Here is a 7799-nt window from a genome sequence, read left to right as displayed (position 1 = left end):
TGCACAAACTTTCTCAATTTTAAGAGAAATTATATGATAGTTTCTACAAATTAACTTACACATAATTAATTTTAGTCTATAGAAAAACTCATTTCATATATTTTTTTAAAAAAATTGTCTTTAAAATGTTTTTATATAAGCTTATTCAAACATATACTAACTTGATAATAACTCTTCATGGCATTCACAGGAAGAGATAGAGTACACATTCAAATTGACTACCCATATAGGAAAAACAAAATAATGTAACAAATATCTTCAATAAAATTTATAACCAAAATAATGTAACAAATACAAAAGGTTAGGAAAAACAAAATTTTTGTCAAATACAAGACATAAACATCATCTATGAATGATAATAACTCCTCATGGCATTCACAGGAAGAGATAGAGTACACATTCAAATTGACTACCCATATAGGAAAAACAAAAGCCTAGGAAAAACAAAATAATGTAACATACCTTCAATAAAAGTTATAACCAAAATAATGTAACAAATACAAAAGGTTAGGAAAAAAAATGTTGTCAAATACAAGACATAAACATCATCTATGAATGATCTATGCATCGTCTTCATCACGTCCTAACATAAATATTTCCATCTGAGGTGACACCCCTAGCGATCTGATAACTGTTAAATAATTGTGAATTAATAATAGAGAATTAGTCAAATTTTGGCTTGAAATTAATTATTTAGCAGTTATTTGTGATTAAAAGTTAGAAAATTAATTAAGTTTGAATTTTTGGCCACAGATATCGAAACTGAAGGTACAACAAGTAAAAAGGCAGCAAAAATTAAAGAAAAAGAAGAAAATCTTAAGCAGGCCCAGCCTAACATGCGCGCTTAGCGTGCGTCACGCGCTAAGCGTGCAAGGTAGCACATGCGCTAAGCGAGCCGTTAAGCATGAAGAAACATGATTCGTTACGCGCGCTAAGCACGAGGCACGCGCTAAGCGCGAGGCACGCGCCAAGCGCACAATCCAATATAAGCACATGCTGAGTCTGCAGCACACACTAAGCGCACGATCTGAACATGTTAAGCGCACGATGTCTCGTTAGCGCGCCTTTGAAGGCCCAAAGTCCATTTCTGCACCTATAAATAGAGATCCAAGCCAAGGGAGAACGTACACCTGGCCTTAGAGCACTTCTCTTAGCATTCCAAGCCTGAACTCTCCCTTTTCTCTCTACATTCTTTGCTTTTATTATCCATTCTTTCCTTCACCCCACAATTGTAAAGCCCTCAATGGCCATGAGCGGCTAATTTCCTAGCTAGGGCCTGGTAGGCCTAAAAAGCCAACGATGTATGATGTACTTCAAGAGTTATCAATGCAAAGAGGATTCATTCCAGGTTTTATGTTCTAATTCTTTTCTTTTTATCTTGCATTTATGTCTTAAATTTCTCTTGGGTTTTATTCGCTCGGGAGAGTGTATTTCCTAATAAGGGTTTAAGAAGTAATGCATGCATCAGTTTTTAAGGGTTATACGCTTGGGAAAGGGTAACACCTAATAGAACAAATTAAGAAAAGGATTGTCGAGCTAGCATTGCTAGGCATAGAATGATGGCCCAATGCCCATGCATTTAGCAACATCTAGAATTTAACCTTAATGCATTTTAATTATTGAATCTTCACAAAGGCATTTGGGAGATAGGTAGTTAAAATAGACTTGTCATCGTGAGGCATCAGGGGCAAGTAAAATTAATAGATGTGGGTAGAACTAATTCAACTGTATTGGTAATGAACAACATAAATACATGCATCGTAGGCCAATTAGGTTTGTCTGGTCTTGGCATTTTCATGAATTGTCTTCCTAAATTATTTGATCTAGTAGTAACAATTTATTCTTGCGCCTATTCCTGTTTTTACTATTTACTTCTTACTTACAAATTGAAGAGTATTCAATAAAGTGCAATAAAATCCCTGTGGAAACGATACTCAAACTTCCGAGAATTACTACTTAGAGGGATTTGGTACACTTGCCAAACACCTCAACACGATCCTGAGGCAGTCTTCCATGAGGTCATGTAACTCTGTGCCTTCAGTGACCATGCTTAGGTTGAATACACGCTCCAACCTTTCTGAGATTGCTTCACAAGCATCCTATGACATTCAAAAAATCACATTTATTACAACATTTAAAATAAATAACATTTTATAAAACATTAAAGCATCTATTCTTACCACTGCATGTTTGGGCAGATCAGTTGCTTGTGACGGTCCAGCTTCTGGTGCCACTAGGACCTCCGGGATATCTGGCTCCACGTATGCCTCATGTTGTGGGACAAGTGGATGTCTGGGCTGATCAGCTGCCTATGTGGGTGTGATGAACGAATGAGATATCCCGAAGAACCACTCCATATAATCTGTTGAGCACTGCCCAGCCACAAGACAAATCTGTCCAGCAGCTACTAGATGGTCCGAGTAATGCATCCACCTATCATCGATATCCTCAGATGACAAGGTGGCACTAATGGGCAGTGGAAGGATGGTCTGAATGTAGCCAAACTGTCACACCACTCTCTCTGGACGAAGTGTGACCACAATGGGACCCCATCTAAGCTAACCCTAAAAGCATGAAATGAGGTCAAACGCCCTAACTCCTCGGTGGTCACCATAAAGGCATCCAACATACGTTAGGGATCGTTAGTGCATCTATACGTGTTCGGTACGACGATGTTGTTAATCCCTTCATATAATCCTTCGTAGTAAGCCACTGGCAGACATGTGGTGTCGTCTCATCATACCCATCATTAGTCACGCTCTCATGAACACTGGGAAATTGCTTATATATCCAACACTACAAACATGACATGAACATAAAATAAATGTCATATAAACATATTAAAAACATATTTACATCATAATCCAATTTAACATATTACAAACACAAAATTTACCTACCTGTAATAAAGTAATGTAACCAGCAAGCTGTCGGCCAGTGCTTTGAGAAGCGTCATTTAATTGATCATACATATGCACCGGGGCAGCAACTCCCCATGCATAGCTCCCACTCCGAGCCAAGTCTCCAAAAGCGTCCAAATGAACTACATGAACATGTGTTGCACTCTTGTTAGCGAAAAAAGTGCAACCAACCAAGTGTAGGAGATATGCACGAGCTGCAACAATCCAATGTCGGGCCTCGCATCTCCTCTGATAGATATCCCATAGCCACAACAGACGTTAATATGCCCCATGACACTGTGCAGTCTCAGCTCTAGCCTCCTCACCCGAGACCTCAAGCAACTCCACTAACATGATGACCGCCTCGTCCACATGTAGAGGCTCGAAGCTGTGGAAGGTGCCTATGATCGAAAGATGAAGGAGTGACGCCACATCATCCAATGTGATGGTCAGCTCTCCTACTGGAGGATGGAAGCTGCTAGTCTCCTTGTGCCACTTCTCGAAAAAAGCGGATATATCTCCCCGATCGCCAGTGTCTACTGAACACGCGATCAAAGGAGTTAATTCTATGGCAACGACTAACCCTTCAATCTCAAGAGCTGGGCTCCCAAATTTCTCAACTTTCCTTCCGTGGAAGGCTAACTTCAATTTAGGACGTTCCTAAATTGAAGTACAGATGATTCCAAATAACATTAAATAAAAAATTAATTATCACAAATAATTCAACAAATAACAAATAATTAAGAAATAACTTTACTTTAAAATTAAAAATACCTCTCCATTCCATATGCTATGTGCAACATGGTCAGCAAACGAAGTCAGCACTGATGGGTCACGTGGCCCACCTGGGAATCCCTCAGCATCATCACCAGCTACTCCCTTAGCACCATCACCAGCTAATCCCTCAGCACCATCACCAACTAATCCCTCTGCACCAGGTGCAGGTACGTCCTCAATCATCTCAAAAACATCCTCAGCAACAGGGAAAGCTTCACGTTGTCTACGTGCGGATACGGTAGGCCTACATTGCTGGGAAACATCATTTGCCTGATATGATCCTGTCTACCCAGGGCTCTACCTATATCCTTACCTAATGCATGATCTAAACCTCTAGTTCTAACCATGATCTGCAAATCATGACGAACATGTATTTTTTTTGTTGTCAAATTCACTATTCAAATAATTATAAACCTACATAACCCTAAGTCCTCAATCCTAGATTATAAACCCCAATCCCACTACCCTAAACACTAACGCCTATGCACTACATAAACTAAACCCTAAGCATTACATATCTATAATTTCTAAAACTACCAATAGCAAACAACCATATATATTAAACCCTAACATCTAAACTAACCCCTAACCTAAACCTTACCAACTAAACTAAACCATAAGCTCAACCCTAAGCTCAACCTTAACCACTAAAATAAACCCTAGCCTCAACCCTAACCACTACATATCTACCATTTCTAAAACTCAATAACATACCACCAAATATATTAAAACCTAACAAGTAAACTAAACCATAACCTCAACACTAACCAATAAAATAAACCCTAACAACTAAACTAAGCCCAAAGCTCAACCCTAGGCACTAGAATAAACCCTAACCACTAACCCTACCCATACATATCTACCATTTCCAAAACTCTCAATAACATACCAACATATATATTAAACCCTAACGACTAAACTAAACCATTAGCTCAACCATAACCACTAAAATAAACCCTACGAACTAAACTAAACCCAAAGCTTAACCCTAGGCACTAGAATAAATCCTAACCACTAACCCTACCCCTTACATATCTACCATTTCTAAAACTACCAACAACATACCACACCATATATTAAACCCTAAGCCCCACACCAAACCCTTGTGTCACCCCTAAGCCCTAACTACATACCATAATAAATATTAAACCCTAACAACTAAACTAAACCCTACACTCAACCCTACCCTAACATAAACCCTAACCTCTACCCCATAAGCCATACACCCTAACCACATATAGTCAACCCTAAGCCTTTAACCAAACCCTAGCCACTAACCCTAATAACTATTTTGATGCAAATATATTAAACATAAAAAACAAAAATGTTACCTAATATTTACTATTAAACTTTAAAATTTATTTCATACCACCATGCAATCATACATATTTTTTTTATTAAAAACAAAATATACCTATTTTTAATACAAAACAAACAAATACAACTAAATTTATAAAAAAAAAATTAAGAAAATTAATCAAAAAAAAAAATTCAAATCTTCATACAAATGAAGTTCATCCGTATGAGTCATACGATTAGGATGAACTTCATTCGTATAAACGTCACAAATTCAGTAACACATACAGATGAAGTACATCTGTATGTATAAACCCTAATCCTATTCCATAAATTCCTAAGTCCTCTAACCTCTAAGTCATCTACCCTACAACAATAATGACCTTAAAGGCCATTAACGGGTAAGAAAAGGAAACTAACCTTGACGGCGAAGAAGATGTGTAACATCCCAATTTTTGTAATCTAGATTAAAAAGGATTGTTATTTATAAATAAATAGAGTTTTAGAAAAATGGTGAGATTTTATAAATAAATAAATAAGGAGATATAATTATTAATTAAAATAATGATTTGAGAGAAAATAAAAAGGATATTTCATTTATTTGTTTGATAGAAATAAAATAGAGTTTGTTTTTATAAAATAAATAAATAAATAAATATAGAGCAAATAATAGGCTGAGTACCATAGGTATAAATAGTTATGTTAAGTCAGGTGCCTCTTTTTGGCCTCATTTTCGTTTTTTCCCTTTTCCTCTTAAAACTCTTTCTTTTTCCCGCAATTCACCAAACCTGTCTCAGAAAAACAATGATCGCGGACTCGTTCACCGTTGGATCGTCGTGAAATTTGAGTACCACGTTAGCAACCCAATTTCGAACATTCTCACCGTTGGGAATTTTAAAATCCTATCTGAGCTTAGAGGAAAACCCTTCGCATTTTAGTATTTCAATTTCCCGCAGAAACCCAAAACTGTCTCGGTAAAACTACGATCCCGGTTTCGTTGACCGTTGGATTTTCATGAAATTTGGACATGTTGTTCGAAATTCAATTGCGCACACTTCCACCATTTGGATTTTTGAGATAACATTTGTGGAGGGAGAAAAAGGAATCGCATAAAGACAGTACAAGTGGAGGTTTCAATCTCTTCTCCGTCTCTCTGACGTTTGGGAATTCTATCGGAGCAGTCGGAGGAATAACGGGAGGAATCTCAGAGAATCGCTAGAGATGTTACTATCGCTGACTGAAGACACGTGAGTCCGCTCAGAGGTAAGGGATGAGTTATTCACAGTTGGGGATTAGTGAGAACATGTGTAGGGATCCTTAGAGGATTAAATTGGGGTTTTATTTTGGGATGTTTGTTAAATTGCAATTTTTCCTTTATGATTATAAATAAAATATTGATGTCCTAATGAAAATTGCTTGATAAATTGTGCTCTTGATATTTGTATATTTCGACCTATGATTTTGATATAAATGTGTAATATTATTTGAGGAATTTTAGTCCTCATGTTGTGATAGTCTTTTATATAAATTGTTATATTGATGATATGAAATGATGATTCAAATTGTGAGTATGTGATGAATTGTAGAATAACATGTTGCTTTGAGATTATAATATTGTTATTGAGATTGAGTATAAGTGTAAAGTTGAACATGTGTTAATTTGTGAGATACGTGTAAACATGTGTTAATTTGTGAGATACGTGTAAACATGTGATGGTGGATTGTGACACTATGAGATGTGAAATTGTGAATGAGTTCTAGTTGTGGATAAGTGTGTAGTTAACACTTGATGTGAAATTACTTGTGTTGTAAGCTATGAATTGCACAATAACCCGACCAGCGTTATCTTGAGAAAAGCGTTGATGCGCAGTGTTAGAGAGAAAATGTAGGTTTCCTACTTAGGAACCAGTGTTAAATCGTAGCGTAATTGTGTTGAACGTGTTTAAAACACGAGTGTAAGGTCGTGGGTATTGTATAATTCATGAGCAGTGTCTGCATGCAAAAAAATTATTTTAGGGGTTGGACCTGAATCAGGAGGGAGAGGCCCTGACAGACTCTTCGGAGTGTAGGCCTTGGGGGTCATCAGGTTTGAGTGCTCCTTTAAGCCTATGTTGATCCCATATGGTTGGAGCATTCTCGCAAAACATCGTGACCCTGACTGGTCTCCCTATGATCTTACTTAGTGAGAGTGACCTGACAAACCCATGGTGTGGTGTGTCTTGTTATGTACTCCTAAGCGCCCCAGGGTGGTTTTTCAGTGACATGATACCACATTGCATATAGGATTGAGTCTTAGCATAACTGTTGCATATGCTTGCTAATTGATGTGTTATTATATCTTGATCGAAGTGTGGGATTCTTGTGTAATGTGATTGATGATTGAAAAGTGAATTTTGAATGACGAAGTGGTGAAGTTACGTGAGCTATGTTTAAGCAAGTGGTATCTCATTTATATAATATGTATATTTAATTGTCTTGTTTCTCTATTAGCTAGGAATGTGATAACTCACTCCCTGCGTGTTGTTGTGTTTGGATCCTGTGATGATCTTGAACTTGTGTTCGGGGGAACAGATGAATAGGTGGATGACTATGAAGAACCTCATGCTAGAGGACACGGGAACACAATGCTCTGATAAGATGTGACATTAGGATATAGGTTCTATATTAATTGTATGAAGCTTAGACGACCTTGTTTGAGTCGAGAATACTTTATTATTTATTTCGACAAGTTTGAATATGATGTAGAAGAAAATGAATGTGAGCCTTTTTCCCCTTTGAAAGACTTGTAAAAAAATGTTTTAAAAATACTTTTAATTAATATTTGAA

Source organism: Glycine max, chromosome 12, assembly GCF_000004515.6.
Source record: "Glycine max cultivar Williams 82 chromosome 12, Glycine_max_v4.0, whole genome shotgun sequence".
Taxonomy (NCBI): Eukaryota; Viridiplantae; Streptophyta; class Magnoliopsida; order Fabales; family Fabaceae; genus Glycine; species Glycine max.
This window is presented reverse-complemented; position numbering follows the sequence as displayed.